We start from the raw sequence: 25,164 nt of genomic DNA on the forward strand, positions 1-25,164 counted from the left end.
ACAACTGTGAAATCAAAGAGTTCAGTGGCTGAATGAATAATAATGCGGTCAAATTCGAGAATGGGTTAGCAAGTAAAGACGATTTTAGAAGAGATATTAGATTTTTCTGAAGATCAATCAGATTGCGCAATGTCACTCTTAAAGAAGAAGTTAATCTCAACTAATCGACTTATTCAGGTATGTTATCTAAAGAATGTATTAACCGAAATTTCTTCTGATTTGATTTATTTAATGAATGGGATAATGTGGGATTAATGATGACTGTAATAGTTAGTGGAATAATGTTTGAATTGTAAATACATCTGAATACAACGGTTATAGTCAAGTAGCCTACGACGATCTCTTTTGGGTATTCTATATGCTTATTTATTCTCAGAGGTATATGTAATTGTTCATCTTCAGAGGTGATTCTTATCATAATAGAATGCTAGCTAACCGTAATGTTAGACGAAAATATTGCTAGTCTGGTTGATTTATGATTGGTATTGCTTTATCTTTCTTTGGCATTCTATTCTATTATGTTTGATAGAAGATTCAACGATAAGACTCATATGATGCTATTTTATTTCTTCTACTGGTTGATGATCTAAATTATATATTTATGCAATTTATGTTGTCTCTATCACAACTGGTTCTAGTGCATATGAGTGATATTCTTCTTCTGGATTTTCTCTAGGGTATCATCAATCTCTTTATCATTCAATATGGGTTGTACTCTCAGAATTTTAGTATAGCTTCACATCTTGGATTTTATTATCTTGGTTTTCTTATTATTCTTATTGTTTAATCTATTAAACATGGTTCATCTGTAAAGGATATTCATTGGTCGAAGAAAATTACATCTATTTACGGTTATAATTTTTGGTTTGATCATGAGAGCACGGTGATACAGATTTGGATTATAGAAGTTGTGTTATTGCATTGGTTGTTATTGGGACTACCTTTGGGTTTTCTCTTTTATTTAGGAGTGCACTATTGATGTTGAGGTATTGTTCTATCTATACGGTTGAAACGTCGGTTTTATTATAGCACTATGGTTTTAATGTATCTGATGATTGTGGCTCCGGTATGGTTCAAAGCTTCGATGTTAATAATTCAAATAGCTTTATTATATTCCCTTTCTAACTTTCGTGAAGGGGTAGGCATCGACAAAAGTGTAGACGATGGAAGATCAAGCTCAAAATTGTATATTGGTTCTCATTCTTCAAGTAATCTCGATTTATGCCAATGAGTTAAAACAGGATGTTATGTTTCGTTTGAGTTAATGCAGTTTGTAGAAATCTTTGATTAGTATTCTGAGTGAATTATGATAGATTGTATGTCTGGGTTTTCTTGACAATAAGAAGAAGGGATTATTCAAAAATGTTATTATTCAATAGATAAAATCGACTCAGTTGTTTTAATCAGAGTGGGTTATTCAGTTGAAAAGTAATTTGAGTTATATGCATTTGAATTTATCCTCAGGTTTGAAAATAAATTTTGTGCATTCACGGGTAAATTGACGGACAATCAGAATGAGGGATTCATATTCTAGAAGACATAATAGAGAAATATATCTATCAGATCAGTTCTAATCGTGAAATGTCATTATGGGTTAAAGTCGTCTCGATAGCTGAAGTTGTAGCGTTTGTGTTGGATGATATTGCTTGACGCTTTCCATAAAGGGGGAACAAATATCAATTGAAAGTTACAGATGCAAACATATCAGAAGCATCAGTCAGATTTTTATAATTCGAGTTTCTCAGTTCTGTTTCGACAAACGATTACTCAGAATTTCTCGGTAGTTTTACTACTAATGATAAAGTGACGATAGGAGAAAATATAATTACTCAGTTAAGTTCAGATATAGTATCAACTGTTAATATGAGTTTTGATGCGAGTTCTGAATTGAGATGTAAGTTCTGATGTGATGACTTTTATCAGGTGAAAAATTTTGAGGACGAAATTTTTGTACGGGGGAGAGTTGCAACAAGTCGTTTCTTAGTGGTACCGAAAATAGTGATTTTGGGGACACCAAATTTGACGTGTAATTTCATAAATATTATTATTTAATATCTACGAGTCAAAAATGGTGTTAAAAAGGTTTTTGATTTGACAACTTATGTTATATAAGCGATTTATTAAGTTCAAGTGGTATGACCCTAAGGTCAAGTAGTTCTAAAAAATGAGGTATTAAGACCTCGTTTCTAAAAACTAAGTCGTAAATATTTTTATAAATATTTACAGAGTTTTATTAAGGTTGTATTAAAGTTTCATTGAAAATTTTAACGTGTTGATGGTTAATTAATTAAAAAGGACTAAATTGTAAAAGACGTAAAATTTGATCACTTTTTGATTTGAGTGATTAAATGGCTTAATGAATGAAAATATATGGACCAATATGGTAAATATACCATATTATAAATGACTGGACGGTTATAGCATGAAATAAGTTAAAAATGCATGTAGAATTGAAGGGTAAATTATTAATTTAATAAAGAAATAATTAGAAAAAAATAAGATAAAAATTGATTGTCATCTTCCAAATTGAAACTCCACCGAATTTGAAAATAGAAAACTCCATAGAAGATGAGCAAGGTTCGACAATGGCTTTATCTCTGCATGATTAAGATCGGGTGAAAAATCATGAAAACTGGAAAATTACCAAAATACTCCTAAATTTTGGTATTTCTACAATTTAGCCAAGTAAGTTCGTATGAACTTTATTTTGAATAATTTTGATTAAATTGAATGTTAATATGTGGTTAAATCAACATATATGTTAGTATGCAATTTACCGTGTTATGAAACGACATAAATCCAACAAAGTATGATGATTATCGAGCCCCGTTTGAACCTTAGGAATTCGTAGGACACAAATGACATGTCATTAGGGTTTACATTATTCGTGTGCTGGTACTGAACGTCCTACCGATGGCTGAGGTCTAGCATGTGTTGCAGATACTCCACTGCTCGTGTGAGCAACATCGTGTAGCTACCTTCTGACCCACACCTCGTGTGAGCAAACCTATTTTCACAGCTTGTGTGAGCATTCTGACTCACATCTCGTGTGAGCATACATGTACAAGAATTGATGGATTATAGTTATATGAGTTAGCACACTATGTGTGAGTTATCCGGGGTATCCAACGGTAATCTAAATGGTTCAATGGGCATTATTCGGATAAGAAACGATATGAGAACGATATGTTTTATGACATGTATATAGATGAACATCCTTGATGTGATGATACATCAAAATTATATAGATTGAGATGAGTTATAAACTTATGAGATACATGTTGTGGCTAAATGGATATTAATGTTAATGTGCCTACAATTTATATCATGTATGCTAACAGGTTTGGTGTAAATGCTTAGGCTTTGGCCAACTTGTGGTTGGATTATGCCATGTTAAACTTATAACTTATGCATTGATATGGTAAGTGCCTAAATGGAAATATGCGTGATCATGAAAGAGTGGTAAGATTCAAAATTATGTAATTTCTATTAAAATGGTTATCATGTGGTTAATTCCAAAAGAACCATGTTTAAATGCACTAGCTTTTGGCTATGGTTAAATGATATGCTTATGTTTTGTGTGATATGCATATGAAACAGATGTGGAAAGATAATGAAATAGTAAGTTCATATTTGAAGTGTAAAATGATGAAAAAGGGAATGATGAGTTGACTTGATGTTGTTATTTAAGTTAAAGAAAGTAAATGCAATGGAAAGTAATGAAATACAAATAAAAATAAGAAAATTTGAAAGGGTTTAAAGTTTTATAAATCCTACTATGCTAGGAATGATATGTATATGTGATGCTGTGAATTTACTCACTTTGTGAGTTGTTAAATATGGTTTCATGAATCTTGCGGTATTGGTATAGGATTATTTTTTATAAGTATAAATTTCATATTTGAAATGGATTTATATGATTAAATTTTATACGCGCTTACTAAGAATTCATTGCTTACATAGTTATCTCTCTCTTACTTTACAGATTATTGGAAACTCGATCGAGTTGGAAGCTTGTCAGAGATCTATCATAGTATCCAGCGATTATATCGGTAGATTCTGATGTCTTGGTTAAGGTTATAATGGCATGTATAGGGGGACTTATGATTGATGATTAGTTGAATGTTAGTTGACAGGTTTGGCATGTATATGTCATTTTGGGTGATGTAGCCTAGGTGCATTTGTGCCTTGTTAATATGTGTTAATTTGATAATGTGTTATAGGATGTTTGAATGGCCCAAGTGATATATGATGAATTAACCTCAACATTGTCAATATATGGTATGCTTTGGAAAGGTTTTGAATAGATCTGCATGATGGAAATATGGTTTATATACATGTTGATTGTTGGAACCATCTGGGTATGGTTAGATTTGTGTCATTTAGATGGCCTTAATGGTTGGAGTTGATATGGTCATTTGAAGTTGTGTTTTGAATAACCAAATTGGTATGTTTGAATGTAATTTTGGCATGTGGTCAATTATGGTATAACTTGGTATGAAATTAAACTATATATACGGATGAGTTATGGTCAAATATGTATAAGTGAGACATATGTATATTTGGGATGCATGATAACTATATGATGGAAGTTCAAATGGTGGATAAAAATGTATATTATAAATGGCCTTTTGATATGTTTGAATGTGATAAATTGGTATAATTGTTATAGATGACATGTATGGCTATTGATGCTAGATGTAAAATTGGACATTTGTTAGTTTTGGTGTGGAATTTGATAGGTAAACAAAGTGGTAAGTTATGACATAAGTTTAGTTATAAGTTAGTTGAACTTTTGGCCAATTTATGTATATGGATATACATGTTTAATGGTTGTGATTGAGGTGCCTTTTGGGCACATTGGTTGTATGCTTATATACCTTAATTGGATAGCTTGTTATAGCATGGTTTGGTGCATTTTGGAGTGCTTGATTATATATAGAAAATTGGTTGTCGGTTCGTCCTCACGAGCAGAGACACGGGTGTGTGTCTCAGCCGTGTGTGACACACGGCCAAGTGACGCGGCTGTGTTTGACCCAAGTCAGTGAGTTACACGGGATGGAACACAGCCGTGTGTCCCTATTTCGAATGCCTACACGGCCTTGCTGCACGGCCGTGTGACCTCTGCAGTTTGAAAATTTTCATCTTTTCTAGAAAAATTCTAAATGTTTCCGATTTAGTCTCATTTGGTATTTAGTGTGTTTTTAGGGCCTCGAGGGCTCGTATAAGGGACAATATGTATGTTATTGATGGAATTTGCTATGCTTGATGTTGTGAAGTAAATGATTTATATTTTTGATAGTTTTGAAATGTAAACTCTTGTAATGCTCTATAACTCTATTCCTGTGACGGATAAGGGTTAGGGGTGTTACATATATCATATTAGATTTTTATACCTCTTAAGATTTCTCCTCAAGAAAGTTACTAAGTCAATTCTAAAGACTTAAACCTTCATAGATGTCTATTTCTAAAGAATTTAAATTTTCATGGCAAATCCTGCATAACACTAAGATCACACAAGCATTGCATCACTCAAGATAACATACAAATAACTTAGATAAAATAAAAAATCATGCTTGCATTTGAACATATTTATGAACAAAAGTTATTTCTGAGTATTCATTTATTTCAGCATACTTAAGTAACATACTTAAAATTTATGTGAAATGCCTTACCCCCTTTAAAAAGAAACATTGTCCTCATTGCGAAAATAAAGTAATGAATGAAAACTGAACACCAGCTAAGATTGTAGGAAAAGACAAGTAAGTCATTAAGACCGCTTAAGTACCAAGTCTTTCTCACAATCCAATCCTAGACATGCTCATTCCCATTACCACATCACTTTATTTTTTTTTCTATTGAAGAAGCATTGAGCTTATATTATTCATGCTTGCTATTTTATTATGCGAAAACAAAATTCTAACTAAGAAATAAAAATAAACACCTAAAAAGAAATTAAAACTAAACGAAAAGAATTTCCCCCTTTTTATTTATTTGACTCATCCTCCTCGTCTTCCTCCTTTGCTGCTTTGTCCTTGCTTTCTTTATCATCTTCCTTCCATTAATTGGAGATATAATCTGGGAACTAAAGAAAAAAATAGTTAGAGATGTTTTTAAAAGTTTTTCTTACAAAATTATCTATAAAATTTGCATATTTCCAATAAGTTTGTTGTTGATTATGCATAAACTTCATCATATCCATCATAGTTGACAATTCTAATTTCTTTACAGTGTTTGAAGAAGTGGGCACTGGAATAGTCAACTCAGGATCAATACTTGGTTCAAATGGCTCATCAACATTTGGCACATCTCTTGGTTCAGAAAGTTTTGGTTCCTTTATCGGTTCAGGCACATTCGGTTCTTTCTCTGATTCTATCTCTTCAGTTTCAGTAACTGAGTTAGCTTTAGTGTTAGATTTGATTAATGACTCATCGGTTTCTGGTTCTGTCAGCTCACTTGGTTCAATTAGGTTTAGTTCATGGAAATTTTTCACGGACCTTTCAAGATCATGAGCTGTGATGCAACCTTGAACATACGGGCCTTTCAGGTTTACTTTTGTCTTAACTTGGGCCCTTATGCAAAGTGAAATTATCAAGGATGGGAAGTAAGCAGTTCCAGTCTTCTTTTTGGCACAATCATGAATCTCTTTTAGAATGATCTTCCTAACATTGATAGACATTTCTGTCATAAGTGCATACAACAAAAGAATTCGTTCTATCGAGATGGTTGAACTATGCGAGATAGACATGAAACTCCAACGACTTAAATATTCCCATCAGCAAGAATAAACCATACTTCCTTATAATGCATTAGGATCCTGGATTTGTCACAACATTAAGTACTTGTTGAAGAAAATCCCAATTTATATTTGTCATCATGGCAAAGTACTCATCTTCTTCAACATCCGATAGGTTAAACAAATCCTTAATGGACTTAGAAGTTAAGGGTACCTTCTTTTTTCCAAGAAGAACTCCGGTAGCATATGGCTTAGTCAAACTCGCATAGAACTTTCGAACTAACTTCTCATCGGGTAATAATCGTGCATCACAAAATAATTCCAATTGAGGGCATCAATTGTGTTTCGAATCGACAAAGACACAACCATCTTATCATTGCTTTCCAAGTTGAAACCTTTTTTCGGCATCATAGGTTGATTCTTAAAGATTGAATCAAACCTCTCTTTCACTTCTTCATCTTAAACACAATGGTATTTTCGGCAAAGGTCTTAAAAGTTAGGGGTACCTTCTTCTTGCCAACAAGAACTTCAGTAGCATCTGGCTTAGTCAAATTGGCATAGAACTCTAAAACTAACTCCTCATTGGGTAATCATTATGCATCGCAAAAATAATTCCAATTGAGGGCATCAATCGTCTTTCAAATCAGCAAAGGCACAATCATCTTATCATTGCTTTCCAAGTTGAAACCTTTTTCTGGCATGATAGGTTGATTCTTAAAGATTGAATCAAACCTCTCTTTCACTTCTTCATCTAGAATCACAATGGTATTTTCGACAGAGGCTTGGAAGATATAGTTCTTTTGCGAGATGTGGACATTTTTCCTAAAAATTAAGCAAAATTTCGGCACAAGGAAGGGGGGAGAATCAAAAATAGATTGAGAGCAAGATTTTGTGGCGTCGATTGATTTGTGGCGACAATAGGAATGCGGCAACGATAAAAATACAACAGCGGAAGGGTTGCTTCAACAGAATTCGTGCGGCAGCAATACTAGGGGTTTGTGATAAGGAAGAAATTTGGGGAGAAATTTCGGGATTTAGGCCCACGAATAAGAGGGAAAATAATGAGTGGTTTAGGTTTTGAGCTAATAGCTTAGAGGGTTGAAAATTGTGAAGGTAGAGAGGGGTTTATATAGTGGTGAATTAGGGCAATTTTGTAACTAAAATTTAGCTAATTTAAGGTGACTCGGGCGGCAAGTATAGATGGTGGGAAAAAATGGTGGCAACATTAGGGTTTTGGAGAACCCTATGGAAGGAAAAAATGAGTAAATTTCTCATCTTTATTGTTCTAGCCTTAATCCCAAACTATATTTACAAACTAGACTGCTTAAAAATAAATAAACTGATTAGTACTTGGGCCAATTTGACCCCTTTTATTAAACATAAACAAATTAAAATTAAAGGCAAAGATAAAAATTTAAAAATAACAATAAACTAAAAATAAAAATTTAAAATTAATTAGAAATTTTCTTCTAAAAAAATTACATTAAATTAATTCCTAGGAAAGGTTGGGGGGGTCAAAGCTGTCCTGCTTAAGTTTCAATCTCCTTAGATAGAATTTATTAAATGTACTAATTTAAGAAAATGATTTCTAACTTTTTATTAAAAAGTAAAATCATGAAAATTTAAGATTCTAATAATTTGAACGAGGTTTTGATTGGCTCAACTTCACCATCCCAATAGTGCTGGAGACATTGACCATTAACTTTAAACGTACCTCCATAGCTTTTTGTACAATTCTATAGCTCCATATGGATAAAATTTGTGGATGGTATAAGGTCCTTTCCATCGAGATTTGAGCTTTCCCGAAAATAACCTTAGTTTGAATTAAACAACAACACTTTCTGATCTTCTCTGAGCTCACTAGGTTGAATATGACTATCATGCCATCTCTTACATTTTTCTTTACACATCTTGGCATTTTTGTACGAAAATAACCTCAACTCCTCCAACTCATCGAGTTGTGACATCCTTCTCTCACCGGCTTACTTAAGATCAAAATTCACTTGCTTCAAAGCCTAGTGAGATTTATTCTCTAATTCAAGCAGAAAATGACATGCCTTTCCAAAAACTAATCAATAGGGAGTCATTTCTAACGACATCTTAAAAATAGTTTGATAGGTCTATAGTGCATCATCGAGCCTTCGAGACCAATTTGTTCAGTTAGGGCACACTACTCTTTCAAGAATACCTTTGATCTCTCGATTCACCATTTCAACTTGCCCATTCGATTGTGGGTGATAGGCAGTAGCAATCTTATGTTTCACATCATACTTTTCAAGCAACCACTTAAGCCATTTATTTACAAAGTGAGATCCTTCATTGCTAATTATAGCTCTAGGATTCCCAAACAATGTAAATACATGCTTATGTAGGAATCGCATGACTACCTTAGCGTCATTAGTTGGGTATGCCTTGGCTTCAACCCACTTGGACACATAGTCCACAGCTACCAAGATATACTTGTTCCCATAGGAAGAAGGAAACGATCCTAAGGAATCAATGCCCCATACATCGAAAAGTTCTATCTCTAAAATATTTTTCAAGGGCATCTCATTCCTTCTTGATATGTTTCTGGTTCTTTAGCATCTATCACAGTTTCTCACATATGAATAAGCATCTTTGAACAATGTAGGCCAAAAGAACCCAGCTTGTAAAATCTTTTCTGTTGTACGTGAACCACCAAAGTGTCCCTACTCAGAGATGAATGACAATGGTATAAAATCTTGTTAATCTCACTTCCAGCTAAACATTTCCTGATTATGTTATCTGCACATTGTTTAAACAAAAATGGGTCCTCCCAGAAATAGTATCGAATATCATGAAGGAATTTCTTCATCTGTTGGTACGTCATTTCTCGAGAAATTATTCCACATGCTAAGTAATTAACAAAATTAGCAAACCAAGATATTTCATATATTTGTCTTACCTCGAAGATATGTTCATCATGAAAATTCTCATTAATTGGAATAAATGAAAAAGTTACCTCATTTTGTTCCAACCTTGACAGATGATCGACTACTTGATTTTCAACACATTTTCTGTCTTGGATCTCAAGGTCAAATTCTTGGAGTAAAAGTATCCATCGAATTAGCCTCAGTATACCATCTTTCTTCGTGAGTAAGTACTTAATGGCAGCATTATCGGTAAATACTATAAATTTGGTACCTATAAGATACTAATGGAACTTGTAAATAGAAAAAACTATAGCAAAGAGTTCTTTTTCAGTTACTATATAATTGATCTGCGCTCTTGTCAAAGTTTTGCTTGCATAGTGGATAGGGTGAAACACTTCGTTCCTTCTTTGGCCTATCACAGCTTTAATAGCGAAATTGCTTGCATCACACATTAACTCAAAAGTGGAGTTCCAATTAGGTGTAACAATTATTGAGGCTGGAATTAACTGGCTTTTTAATTTCTCAAAAGCTTCTAAACATGCTTTGTTAAAATAAAAAAAACAATATCTTTTTTTAAAAGCATACACAAAGGTTTAGAAATTTTTGAAAAATCCTTAATAAATCCATGACAAAAATCGGCATGGCCTAAGAAACTTATAACTCCTTTCACACTAACTAGAGGTGGTAATCTTTCAATTTCGTCCACCTTTGCTTTATCCACTTCAATTCCATACTTGGAAATCTTATGTCTTAAGATTATTCCCTCCTTAACCATAAAATGACACTTCTCTCCGTTAAGGACGAGATTCGTCTCCTCACATCTTTTGAGTACCTTAGCCAAAATTTTCAAGCAAATATCGTAAGTATTACCATAAAAAAAGAAATCATTCATGAAAAACTCAACATAATTTTCAACCTTATCAGTGAAAATTACCATCATACATTGCTGAAATGTGGCAGGTGCATTACATAAGCTGAAAGGCATTTGCCTAAAACCAAATGTACCATATGGACAGGTAAAAATAGTTTTACGTTGGTCTTCCGGGGTTATAACTATTTGGTTGTATCCTGAATATCCATCTAAAAAGTAATAAAATTCATTACTTGTCAGTTGATCTAGCATTTGATCCATAAAAGGTAAAGGAAAATGATCCTTACAAGTGGCTTTGTTCAGCTTTCCGTATTCAATACAGATTTTCTAACCTGTGACAGTTCTCACTGGGATTAATTCATTTCGTTCATTTTTGACGATCGTGATTCCATTTTTCTTTAGTACACTTGTACCGGACTAAACCAAGAACCATCTGAGATGGGGTAAATAATTCCCGCATGTAACAACTTAATTACCTCTTTCTAAACCACTTTTTTCATGATAGGGTTGAGTCTCCTTTGCCTATCAATCTTACCTTTTTCACCTTCCTCTAAAGTAATTTTATGCATACAAAAGGATGGATTTATACCTTGTATGTCAGCTATTGTCTTACCAATTGCTTTTTTAATTTTTTTTAAAACAACAATCAGTTGCTCCTCATAATGTTCTGTCAAGTCTGCTGAAATAATCACAGGCAAAGTAGAACTATTATCAAGATAAATGTATTTTAAGTAGTTCCTTGATTGACAAATTGGGTTGTGATTATTCTTGAAATTCCTACTTTAACAGTTTAAGCCACAGTGGTTGAATATAACTCCTCGGGTTGGCTTCCATCAAAGACAAACCTTGATTACCTTTTTCATCTTTTAATGGTTCAGACTTTAAGGCATTCTCCAACAGGTCTTTTTAAGAATTTCTTCCCATAGAAACTAAGGTTTCTAATTCCTCCAGTACTAAAAATTCCTCCGTCGAATTTGGAAATTTCATTGCCTTCAGAACGTTAAATGTTACCTTATCGTCTTGAACTCGCATCATGAGTTTTCCTTTTTCAACATCTATTAACGTTCTAATGTGGCTAGGAAAGGTCTCCCATGGATGATCGAAACTTCTTTTTTTCCTTCAAAATCCAAAACAATGAAATCTGTAGGAAAAATGAATTCATCTAATATTACCAAAATATCCTCAATCTGTTCTCCGAAATATGCTATTGATTGATCCACAAGTTGAAGTATTATAATAGTGAGTCTTACTTCACCTATTCCCAACAACTTGAAAATAGATTTGGGCATCAAGTTGATGTATGCTCCTAAGTCACACAAAACTTTACCGAAATATGATTCACCAATGTTGCAAGGTATCGTAAAGCTTCTAGGATCTTTCAATTTCGGAGGTAGCTTGTGTAACACCCTAACCCGTATACGTCACCGAATTAGGGTTACGAGGCATTACCGAACAAACACAACCATTTTTAAAACCAAACTGATCACAAACATGAAAATTAAATCATTTTCGCATTGCTATTTATAATTTACAATCAAAATCTAACTAACATCGTACTCAAACCTATACATGCCATAAGATTGAGTTCAAATATTTAACAAAATACCAAAAGTAGTCGATAGTGTGATAGACTATGCTGATGATCCCCGAGCTCGTAACACGTCTCCAAAATCTATAAAAACAAATGGACAAAAACAATCAAAATAAGCTTTTATAGCTTAGTAAGTCTATAGCATATCTAAAATACATATAAAAGAATCATATAATTCTTTAAATAAATTTATTGAAATCACAATTATCAATTATAATTACAAATCAAACATTGCTATATTAAGTCATTTTGTTTAAATCTAAAAGGATGTGTATTTATCTAATACACATAAATGGACAAATGTATATACATTATATGCATACAATCAATTTACTAACATAATCATTAACTGCATATACTGATTTCTATAGTACTTATTGTTCGCACTTCATCGGATCCATTTAAATATAATTGTTCAAATACATATACCAAAAGCATAATTTTTATACTTATCAACTATAAGTGCCGAATGCACATATACACTTATACCCACCTATGCCGAATGCATACATATATATACATATATATATATCCAACAATTTCATGACAACCGATATATATATACATACTCACTATTCACAAGGATTCGAACGATTATATACTCATCAACCACCTTGAAACAATGTTCATAAATTTTTCCATTTCATATAAACAAATCATATATATTTATGCCCAATGCATAGAATCACTTAATTTAAACAGATTCACTGGCACTTCACCTGATAGGCTTATAGTTTAATTCCGTTCACCGGCACTTAGCCTGCTAGGCCTATAGCCTGATTCAGTTCACCGGCACTTAGCCTGCTAGGCCTATAGCCTGATTCAGTTCACCGGCACTTAGCCTGCTAGACGTATAGTCTGAATAATTTCACTGCCAATAAATCTGATAGTCGTTTCTCCGTTGGAATTGAATTATATTCAATTCTACGTAACAATCATGCACTTAAAACATACTTGTATAATTCACAACAATAATTTCAGTTCAAAGAAGCTGTAATTCATATTCGAACTATATATGTATATAAATCCATACATAAAAATTCAGCTCAAAATTAATAACCTATATCTTTGAACCACATAGGTTCATGAAATTCAAACACCAAATCCAGCTCAATAACTTCATGATTCAGCCTAACAAATTTATGTATATAACTTTATATCTTGAATCCTACTACTAATATCGTACTATTAAATTTATAATATACCCTAAGTAATATACATTTAACATTCGAATTACTTAAATACATACACATTTTATGGCATTAAATTCACTTCAAAGAAAACATATCATACATTCAAACATATTATAAATAATCTAAGCTAATAATTTCATACCTTTGATTCAATACAAAAATTATACATGTGTATACATACATATTTGCACCTCATATACATTTATATATAATTTATACTTATAATTCAACTCATGAACTTATATATATATATTCATACACAATCGAACCTCATACTCATATATATAACTTCATATCTAATTTCAAGACAACAACTTATACATGTACATATATACATATTCGAATCTAACATATACATATATAATTTCATACTTAAATTCAATATAAAAATGTATATACATGCTTATTCGAACCCTATGAATATTTTTATAACATTCACAATTCAACTAAATTCAAAAACTTATTTATATATATATACATATATATATATTTGAACATTATAAATACAAATATAACATCCATACTTTCACTTAACTCCAAAAACTTATACTTATATGTACATACTTATTCGAACTTCTTATTTACATATATAAATGCTTATATTAACTAAATTCAATTTATATACTTTTAATTATAGCTCATCAATTATATAATAAATATACACACATATATATATATATATGTTGGGTTAATAACATTAAATTGCTAATAGACTTACCTCGGATATCGTTGACTGTTAAATCGGCTACTCGACCACTTTTGTCTTTCCCCGATCCAAATCCGATTCCTTTAATTCTTGATCTAAATTAGGGATTACAAGTGCCGAACCAAGCTTTCTTTTTTTTTTCTTTGTCTTTTGAAGTTTCGGCTAAAATGATGAACCTTTTTGCATGTTTCTTTTATTTTTATGTTTTATTATAACATATATTATCAAAATTTTTAGTTTACCAATTTAACCTTAAATAATTAATATACAAAACATATAATATAAGGTCATTCTTGACCATTGGCATCCACTAACTTATATAGTGGGCTAATTGCATCATAGAACCTCCAAATTATAAAGACAACAACAATTAAACACTTTCATATTTAACCACTAAATTTTCATTTTACGCGATTTAATCTTTTTTATTTAATCAGACACTCAAACGAAAAAATTAAAACACGAAAATTTCACACAATTAAATTCACACATAATAAACACACAAAATAATATTAAAATATTTTTTTAATCGGACTTGTGGTCCCGAAACCACTATGTCCAATTAGAGTCGAAATCGGGCTGTTACAACTCTCCCCCTTTAGGGATTTTCGTCCCCGAAAATCTTACCGGTGAATAGGTTTGGATAACGTTCTTTCATTGCATCTTCTGACTCCCAAGTTGCTTCTTCAACTCCGTTTTTATGCCACAATACTTTGCCTAACGGAATTTTCTTATTTCGTAACTCTTTAACCTCACGAGCTAGAATGTAAATCGGTTCTTCTTCATATGACATATCAGATCTAATCTCAATCTCTGACAGACTAATCACATGTGTAGGATTGGATCGGTACCTACGAAGCATCGAAACATGAAATACATTGTTAATCTTTTCTAGCTCAGGTGGTAACATCAATCTATAAGCAACCGGTCTGACACGCTCTATAATCTCATACGGTCCAATGAATCTCGGACTCAATTTGCCTTTACGACCGAATCTGAGTATTTTCTTCCACGGTGATACTTTTAAAAACACTTTGTCCCCGATCTGAAATTCTATATCCTTTCTTTTCAAATCCGCATAAGATTTCTGACGGTCCAATGCTGATTTCAGACTATCCCGAATCACTTTCACTTTCTGTTCGGTCTCTTTAATCAAATCAACCCCGTGTATCTTATTTTCACTGAGCTCGGTCCAATACAATGGTGTACGACATTTACGACCGTACAAAGCTTCGTAAGGTGCCATTTTGATACTAGATTGAAAGCTATTATTATAAGCAAATTCAATCAAAGGTAAGTATCGTTCCCACGTACCTTCAAACTCGAGAATGCAACATCTCAACATATCCTCAAGTATCTGAATGATTCGCTCAGATTGACCATCTGTTTGCAGATGAAAAGCTGTGCTAAAATGTAGCTTCGTACCTAAAGCATCTTGTAATTTCTTCCAAAACTGCGATGTAAATCTCGGGTCTCTGTCTGAAATAATAGAAACAGGTACTCCGTGCAACCTCACAATCTGAGAAATGTACAATTCAGCAAGTTTATCAAGTGAATAATCAATACGGACCGGAACAAAGTGAGCCGATTTTGTTAATCTATCAACAACAACCCAAATTGCATCTTTCTTGCTTGGTGTTAACGGTAAACCGGATACAAAATCCATCGTAACTCTGTCCCATTTCCATTCAGCTATCATGACCGGCTGAAGCAATCCAGAAGGTACCTGATGCTCGGCTTTTACTTGCTGACATATTAAACATTTCGAAACAAAGTCAGAAATGTCTCGTTTCATACCATGCCACCAATAGTGTTGTTTCAGATCGTTATACATTTTTGTACTACCCGGATGAACAGAAAATTGACTATTATGGGCTTCATTCAAAATCATCTGAATTAACTCTGGATTTTTCGGAACACATAATCGGTTTCTGAATCTCAAACAGTCCTCAGCATCAACTAGAAACTCTGAATCAACAATTAAATCACACTGAGTTTGTTTTGCAATTAAATAATCATCGGCTTTCTGAGCTTCACAAATCTGTTGAACAAATAAAGGTTTTACTTTCAACTCAGCTACTATCGCTCCATCATCAGACATAGCCACATGCGCGTTCATTGCACGTAAAGCAAACAGTGATTTTCGACTTAGGGCATCAGCAACAACATTAGCCTTTCCCGGATGATAGTCAATCGCAAGCTCGTAATCTTTTAGTAATTCTAACCATCGGCGCTGTCTCAAATTCAAATCCTTCTGAGTCATCAAATACTTCAGGCTTTTGTGATCGGAATAAACATGACATTTTTCACCAAACAAATAGTGGCGCCATATTTTCAAGGCAAATACAATAACGGCTAATTCCAGATCGTGCGTTGGATAGTTCTTTTCATGCGGCTTTAACTGCCTCGAGGCATAGGCTACAACTTTGCCTTCCTGCATCAAAACACAGCCCAAACCATTTAAGGATGCATCACTATAAATAACAAACTCTTTACCCAATTCTGGCTGAACTAAAACTGGAGCTTCGGTCAAAAGAACTTTCAATTGATCAAAACTTTTCTGACACTTTTCTGACCACTCGAACCTAACGTCTTTTTGTAGTAAGTTTGTCATCGGGGTCGCAATCACAGAGAACCTTTTCACGAACCGTCTATAATAACCAGCGAGCCCCAGAAAGCTTCGAACTTCCGAAACATTTCTCGGAGGTTTCCAATCAAGTATAGCTGAAATTTTACTCGGATCAACCCGAATACCCGATGCTGATACAACATGGCCCAGAAAACTGACTTCACGTAACCAGAACTCACATTTACTAAACTTTGCATACAACTGCTTATCTCGCAAAGTTTGTAACACAAGTCTCAGATGTTCGGCATGCTCATTTTCGTCACGAGAGTAGATCAAAATGTCATCAATAAATACTACCACAAACCGATCCAGATACTTCCTAAAGATCCGATTCATCACATCCATGAAAATAGCAGGTGCATTAGTAAGTCCAAAAGGCATAACCAGGAACTCGTAATGTCCGTACCTCGTTCGGAAAGCTGTTTTTGGCACATCGGAGTCTTTAACTCGCAACTGATAGTAACCTGATCTCAAATCTATCTTCAAAAACACTGAAGCCCCTTTTAGCTGATTGAACAAATCGTCAATACGTGGCAACGGATATTTATTCTTTATAGTCACCTTATTGAGCTACCGGTAATCAATACACATTCTCATCGTTCCGTCTTTCTTTTTCACAAACAGAACTGGTGCACCCCAAGGAGAGAAACTCGGTCGCGCAAAACCTTTATCAGTCAACTCTTGCAACTGTACTTTCAATTCTTTTAATTCGGTCGATGCCATACGGTACGGAGCTATCGAGATTGGAGTCGCCCCTGGTACTAACTCAATACCAAACTCTACCTCTCGAATAGGTGGCAAACCCGGTAATTCTTCAGGAAACACATCTGAATACTCACACACTACTGGCACGGATTCAATCTTCTTTTCGGTCACTTTATTATCAAGAACAAATGCAAGATAAGCTTCACAACCTTTTCTCACATACTTCTGAGCCGACGTCGAGGATATTATTGCTGGTAAATCATTCAGATCATTAGATTCAATCTGAATAATCCTATCATTCCGACACCGTAGATCAATAGTTTTCCGTTTGTAGTTTACAATAGCATCATGCAGAGTTAACCAATCCATACCCAAAATTATATCAAACTCGTTGAATGGCAACAACATCAAATCAGTGGGAAAACATAAATCTCGAATCATCAACGGACAATTCTTACACTCTTTGTCAACCAACACACACCGGCCCAGGAGGTTTGATACTTTAATTACTAACTCAGTAGACTCAATAGGTAGAGTCTTACTGAATACTAAGGTCTCACACACATAAGAATGAGTCGAACCAGGATCAATCAATGCAATAACATTAGTATCATAAAGAGTGAAAGTACCAGTAATAACATCTGGAGAAGAAGCCTCCTCTCGAGCTCGGATAGCATATGCTCTGGCAGGTGCACGAGCCTCAGATCGAACTGCTGTGTCCTTTGTCCCTCTCTGACTACCACTTACATTACCCAAATGCCTTGGCGGTCTACCCCGTACTGACACATTACTCGGTCTGGTATTCTGCACAGTATTTTGATCAGCTACCATCGGACACTCTCGAATGAAATGATCCTTTGAATCACACTTGAAGCAAGACCGATCATGTAATCTGCAATCTCCAGGATGCCATTTCCCACAATGCTTGCACTCTGATCTATTTTTTCGAACACTACCAAGCTAGCAACTGAAGTAGCTCCTGAACTCACAAGGGGTCGATCTCGATCATACTTAGGAAACCCTGCAGTAGCTTTAGATCGGCTATGATCCTCTCTGGATTTCCTTGAGGTCGACTGGAATGATTTACTAAATGATCGTTTACGGGAATCTCGAGCTTCATAGTCAGCTTTCCTCTTCTCTTTCCCGAGCTCCTCAGCTTTACAAGCTCGTTCAACAAGTACTACGAACTCCTTTATCTCAAGTATGCCCACTAACAGTTTAATATCTTCATTCAGCCCATCTTCAAATCTTTTACACATAATAGCTTCAGTCGAAACACACTCTCGAGCATATCTACTGAGTCTCACAAATTTCCGTTCATATTCTGTCACTGTCATCCGACCCTGTTTCAATTCAAGAAATTCCTTACGTTTCTGATCAATGAATCTCTGGCTAATATATTTCTTACGGAACTCAGTCTGAAAGAATTCCCAGGTCACTCGCTCTTTCGGAACCACCGATACTAGTGTATTCCACCAGTGATATGCAGTGTCCCGTAGCAAGGATATGGCACATTTCAAGCACTCGTCAGGGGTGCAAGATAACTCATCAAATACTCGAATAGTATTATCTAGCCAGAATTTAGCTCGCTCAGCGTCATCATTATCAGTAGCTCTGAACTCTTCGGCCCCGTGTTTTCGAATTTTATCAACAGGAGGTTTAAGTAATCTCATCGGATCACTTACTTGAGGTATAATAGGAACCGAAGATGGATTAGTCGGGGGTGGAGGTTGTTGTACAACCGGATTAGTTCGGACATATTGAGTAAACCAGTCATTCATCATTTGGTAAAAGGCTTGTTTAGCCTCTCCCTCCTGGTTACTCGAGGTCGGTCGAGAATCTACCGGCTCTGTCCCTTGCGTGGGAGCAGGCGCTATACTCTCAACATCATCGGCTACGGCTCGTTCGGGATCCATTACTATACGAAAACACATTTTTAGATGTCAGCAGTCATCACACTATCTCAGTATAAAAATTATGGCATGTATAGCTAGACTCATATACACTACGTTAGTCCGAGAATCGACTAAACCGTAGCTCTGATACCAATAAAATGTAACACCCCTAACCCGTATACGTCACCGAATTAGGGTTACAAGGCATTACCAAACAAACACAATGATTTTTAAAACCAAACTGATCACAAACATGAAAATTAAATCATTTTCGCATTGCTATTTATAATTTACAATCAAAATCTAACTAACATCGTACTCAAACCTATACATGCCATAAGATTGAGTTCAAATATTTAACAAAATACCAAAAGTAGTCGATAGTGTGATAGACTATGCTGATGATCCCCGAGCTCGTAACGCGTCTCCAAAATCTATAAAAACAAATGGACAAAAACAATCAAAGTAAGCTTTTATAGCTTAGTAAGTCTATAGCATATCTAAAATACATATAAAAGAATCATATAATTCTTTAAATAAATTTATTGAAATCACAATTATCAATTATAATTACTAATCAAACATTTCTATATTAAGTCATTTTGTTTAAATCTAAAAGGATGTGTATTTATCTAATACACATAAACGGACAAATGTATATACATTATATGCATATAATCAATTTACTAACATAATCATTAACTGCATATACTGATTTCTATAGTACTTATTGTTCGCACTTCATCGGATCCATTTAAATATAATTGTTCAAATACATATACCAAAAGCATAATTTTTATACTTATCAACTATAAGTGCCGAATGCACATATACACTTATACCCACCTATGTCGAATGCATACATATATGTACATATATATATCGAAAAATTTCATGACAACCGAAATATATATACATACTCACTATTCACAAGGATTCGAACGATTATATACTCATCAACCACCTTGAAACAATGTTCATAAATTTATCCATTTCATATAAACAAAATCATATATATTTATACCCAATGCATAGAATCACTTAATTTAAACAGATTCACTGGCACTTCACCTGATAGGCTTATAGTTTAATTCCGTTCACCGGCACTTAGCCTGCTAGGCCTATAGCCTGATTCAGTTCACCGGCACTTAGCCTGCTAGGCCTATAGCCTGATTCAGTTCACCGGCACTTAGCCTGCTAGACGTATAGTCTGAATAATTTCACTGGCAATAAATCCGATAGTCGTTTCTCCGTTGGAATTGAATTATATTCAATTCTACGTAACAATCATGCACTTAAAACATACTTGTATAATTCACAACAATAATTTCAGTTCAAAGAAGCTGTAATTCATATTCGAACTATATATGTATATAAATCCATACATAAAAATTTTGCTCAAAATTTATAACCTATATCTTTGAACCACATAGGTTCATGAAATTCAAACACCAAATCCAGCTCAATAACTTCATGATTCAGCCTAACAAATTTATGTATATAACTTTATATCTTGAATCCTACTACTAATATCATACTATTAAATTTATAATATACCCTAAGTAATATACATTTAACATTCGAATTACTTAAATACATACACATTTTATGGCATTAAATTCACTTCAAAGAAAACATATCATACATTCAAACATATTATAAATAATCTAAGCTAATAATTTTATACCTTTGATTCAATACAAAAATTATACATGTGTATACATACATATTTGCACCTCATATACATTTATATATAATTTATACTTATAATTCAACTCATGAACTTATATATATATTCATACACAATCGAACCTCATACTCATATATATAACTTCATATCTAATTTCAATACAACAACTTATACATGTACATATATACATATTCGAATCTAACATATACATATATAATTTCATACTTAAATTCAATATAAAAATGTATATACATGCTTATTCGAACCCTATGAATATTTTTATAACATTCACAATTCAACTAAATTCAAAAACTTATTTATATATATACATATATATATTTGAACATTATAAATACAAATATAACATCCATACTTTCACTTAACTCCAAAAACTTATACTTATATGTACATACTTATTCGAACTTCTTATTTACATATATAAATGCTTATATTAACTAAATTCAATTTATATACTTTTAATTATAGCTCATCAATTATATAATAAATATACACACACATATATATATATGTTGAGTTAATAACATTAAATTGCTAATAGACTTACCTCGGATATCGTTGACTGTTAAATCGGCTACTCGACCACTTTTGTCTTTCCTCGATCCAAATCCGATTCCTTTAATTCTTGATCTAAATTAAGGATTACAAGTGCCGAACCAAGCTTTCTTTTTTTTTCTTTGTCTTTTGAAGTTTCGGCTAAATTGATGAACCTTTTTGCATGTTTCTTTTATTTTTATGTTTTATTATAACATATATTATCAAAATTTTTAGTTTACCAATTTAACCTTAAATAATTAATATACAAAACATATAATATAAGGTCATTCTTGACCATTGGCATCCACTAACTTATATAGTGGGCTAATTGCATCATAGAACCTCCAAATTATAAAGACAACAACAATTAAACACTTTCATATTTAACCACTAAATTTTCATTTTACACGATTTAATCTTTTTTATTTAATCAGACACTCAAACGACAAAATTAAAACATGAAAATTTCACACAATTAAATTCACACATAATAAACACACAAAATAATATTAAAATATTTTTTTAACTCGAACTTGTGGTCCCGAAACCACTATGTCCAATTAGAGTCGAAATCGGGCTGTTACAGCTTGTTCTATAAAAACACACTACACTCCATCGTCAAAGCGACAGTCTCATACTCACTAAGTCATTTCTTCTTGGACAATATATCCTTCATAAACTTCACGTAATTAGGAATTTTTTTAAAGCCTCCACCAATGGGATGTTGATGTGTAATTTCTTTAAAACATCCAAGAACTTCTTGAATTCTACCTTTTGCTTCTGCTTATTCTGCTAAAGTCTTTGAGGATATGAAACTCTAGGTTGATATGGATAACTTTTCTGAGGAGGTAACTAGTTTAGGGTTTACCTCATTAGATTTTTCAGCATTTGATTTTTCTGTTGTAGGAACTTCAACTGTTGGTTGACTTTCCTCTTTTTCAGTAGGCTCATCTTCAGCCACAACCTTCTTGGGTTCCAAAATCTTACTACTTCGTAATTCTACCACTTTACAATGCTTCTTACCCAAATTTCTCAAATTTTCTGTATCGCTCGGTAAGGCTCATTCCGGTCTACTATAAAGCTCAGTCGCTAATTGACCCATCTAGTTTTCCAGATTCTTCAATGTTGTTTCTTGGCTTTGGATCGTTGTTGTTTGACTTTGGATCAAGACATCAGTTTTTGCCATGTACACCTTCAACAAGTCCTCCAAACTATTCGATGATTCAGCTTGTAGTGGTTTTGGGGCTTGTTGGTTAAACCCTTCGGTTTGGTTGGGTCTATGTTGCATTTGATTATTGTTCGATCCATTTCCTTGGTTACTTCAAGAAAAGTTCGGATGGTTCCACCACAGAGGATTGTAAAAGTTGGACTATGGTCCTTGTCCACTTCTATTTTGATATTGGTTCCTTAGATAACAAACTGATTTGGTATTTGAAGGGAAATTCTTGAAAGAATGATTGTCCCCACAGTATACACAAAAAACTAATTCATACTGATTTAGTGATTGAGCAGCAAAATTTTTCAAACCATTAGTGGTAAACTGTTTTAACATAGAGAAAATAGAAGATACCTGAGCAGAGAGTGAAGTCAGTGCGCCCACTTCATGCACTCCGACTACTTATCTTTCGGTAACTGCTTGATTTTTCAGTCATTGGTAATTGTTGCTTGCAGTCCTTTCAATGATCTCATAAGCCTCATTATAATACTTAGATAAAATCACACCATTCTAGAAGTATCTACCATTAATCTTGTGTGCGCATTGAGACCATTATAAAACGTCTCCATCCGGACACAATGAGGAATCCCATGATGAGGACACTTACGAAGTAATTCCTCAAATCTTTCCAACGCCTTATACAAAGATTCGTCATCCAATTGTTGGAAAGTTGGTATCTCATTACGCAACTTTGCGTTCTTACTTGGTGGAAAATATTTTATCTCGCAACGGGTACAGAAATAGTTTTAACCTCAGTGCGTTTTCAATCACACCAGCTAACTTAAATGAATTACTCACCTCCATGAATAATCGAAGGTGTAATTGTGGATCTTCTGTGGGCATACCTCTGAATTGGCCCACCATTTAGAGCATTTGAAACATCACTGGTTTCAATTCAAATTGGGTGCCCTTATATCCGGCCTTCTAGTTCCCGGATTTAACTCATTGAAGAGTGGCACAACGTATTGTCTGATGGCACGATCTCTATCATCAGCAATAAGGATTAGGTTGTGCACTTGATTGACTCCATTACCTTGTCCATCATTTCTATTTACAAGGTCCATCTCAGCTTGTCTTTGAGGAGCTCTCAGGTCTTTTTTGTCTAAAAGTCTGCTCGATTTTAGGGTCCATGGGTAATAGATCAATGATTCGATCTATACTCATAAAACACTTGAAAAAGAAATAAAAAATAAAGAATAAATTAGCAGGGTTAAAATAAATAAATAAATAAATAAAAATAAAAACCAAATTGTAAAAATAATTTCACAAAGAATGATGAAAGAAACAGTCTCTGGCAACGACACCAAAAACTTGTAACGAATTTTAACGTGTTTACACAAGTGTACTTAGTTGTTCAAGTAATAAGTAAGTAAAAATGAGTTATCCTCTCCACAGGGGTTGTATAAAATTAAAAAATTAATTACAAAATTATAATTAACAATTTCATGTAAAAAAACTCAATAAATTTCGATAGCGATGATTAGATTAATTAAATGCAAGAGTGATCCCTAATGCAATTTCTAATCAAAATGCAATTTACCTAAGTGTATGAATGAAGGCTTTAGCAACAAAAACAATCAACATTCAATGGGTAGGATAATTATATTAATCTAATCAACTTACTTTCATCATGCTAACATGTTTGAGATTACTTCCATGGAAACTCGATCTCTTATGGGTTTGGAAACCAAATTAAGTCCTCTCGGATCTTTTACTTAGTTAAATATGCATGTTACTGATCATATTAGACTAAGGGCTTCTTAGCATTTATGCAAGGTCACATGGACATTTACGTTTCCAACAGTTTAATTACATAAATCTAAAAACCATGCAAGATAATAAAGTTAACTAAAGATATTATAAACCTTAACTTAGTCAGTTTTAATGGCCTAAATTAGGCATTGCACTTTTCAACTTTGCGTCTACTAGCCGTCGTCTGGTTAGGATCGCTTAGCTAATCTGAGTGCACACAATCACATATGAATGAAATACATCATGATATTAATTGAAAACATAAGTGATTGAAGCACAAAACATGTTAACATGATTTATATAAATCTCATTAAATTAATATAATCGTCCTAGCAGATAGGAATTAAAACTTCATAGTTGATGTCAAAAACATAAAACACAAAGCAAACATGATTAAAATAAATAACAAGAGGAAAGAGTAAACCCTATCCAGTTCAGTAGCCTTTTGGATCTATTCTGACTGAATCAATTTAGCAGGCTTTTGGATCTATTCTGACTGAGGCGCTCCTCCGTTCTGATTGATGCTTCATTTGCTAAGTGTTTAGAAGGTAGCCGGCTAAAGAGAGTTTTTGACAAATCTTTTGAGGCTAAAGACGGAAGAGGGGATGGACTGCTACGCAAAGGAAAAAGGGAGAAGAAATTCAGAGAAAACTAATGTGAGTGAGAGAGGAATGTTGAGTGAAGAAGGATGATTAAGAAGTGAGGGATGGCAAGGTATTTATAGGTGAAGG

General features: G+C 33.6%; 1 non-coding gene across 1 annotated transcript; it reads left to right on the forward strand.

Moving 5' to 3' along the window:
* The first annotated feature begins 23,266 nt into the window (after positions 1 to 23,266).
* LOC121214307 (small nucleolar RNA R71) lies at positions 23,267 to 23,373 on the forward strand. Its single transcript, XR_005909891.1, has one exon. It is a non-coding gene; the product is annotated as a small nucleolar RNA R71 (small nucleolar RNA).
* Positions 23,374 to 25,164: the final 1,791 nt, after the last annotated feature.

This window comes from Gossypium hirsutum, chromosome D01, assembly GCF_007990345.1.
Source record: "Gossypium hirsutum isolate 1008001.06 chromosome D01, Gossypium_hirsutum_v2.1, whole genome shotgun sequence".
Lineage (NCBI taxonomy): Eukaryota > Viridiplantae > Streptophyta > Magnoliopsida > Malvales > Malvaceae > Gossypium > Gossypium hirsutum.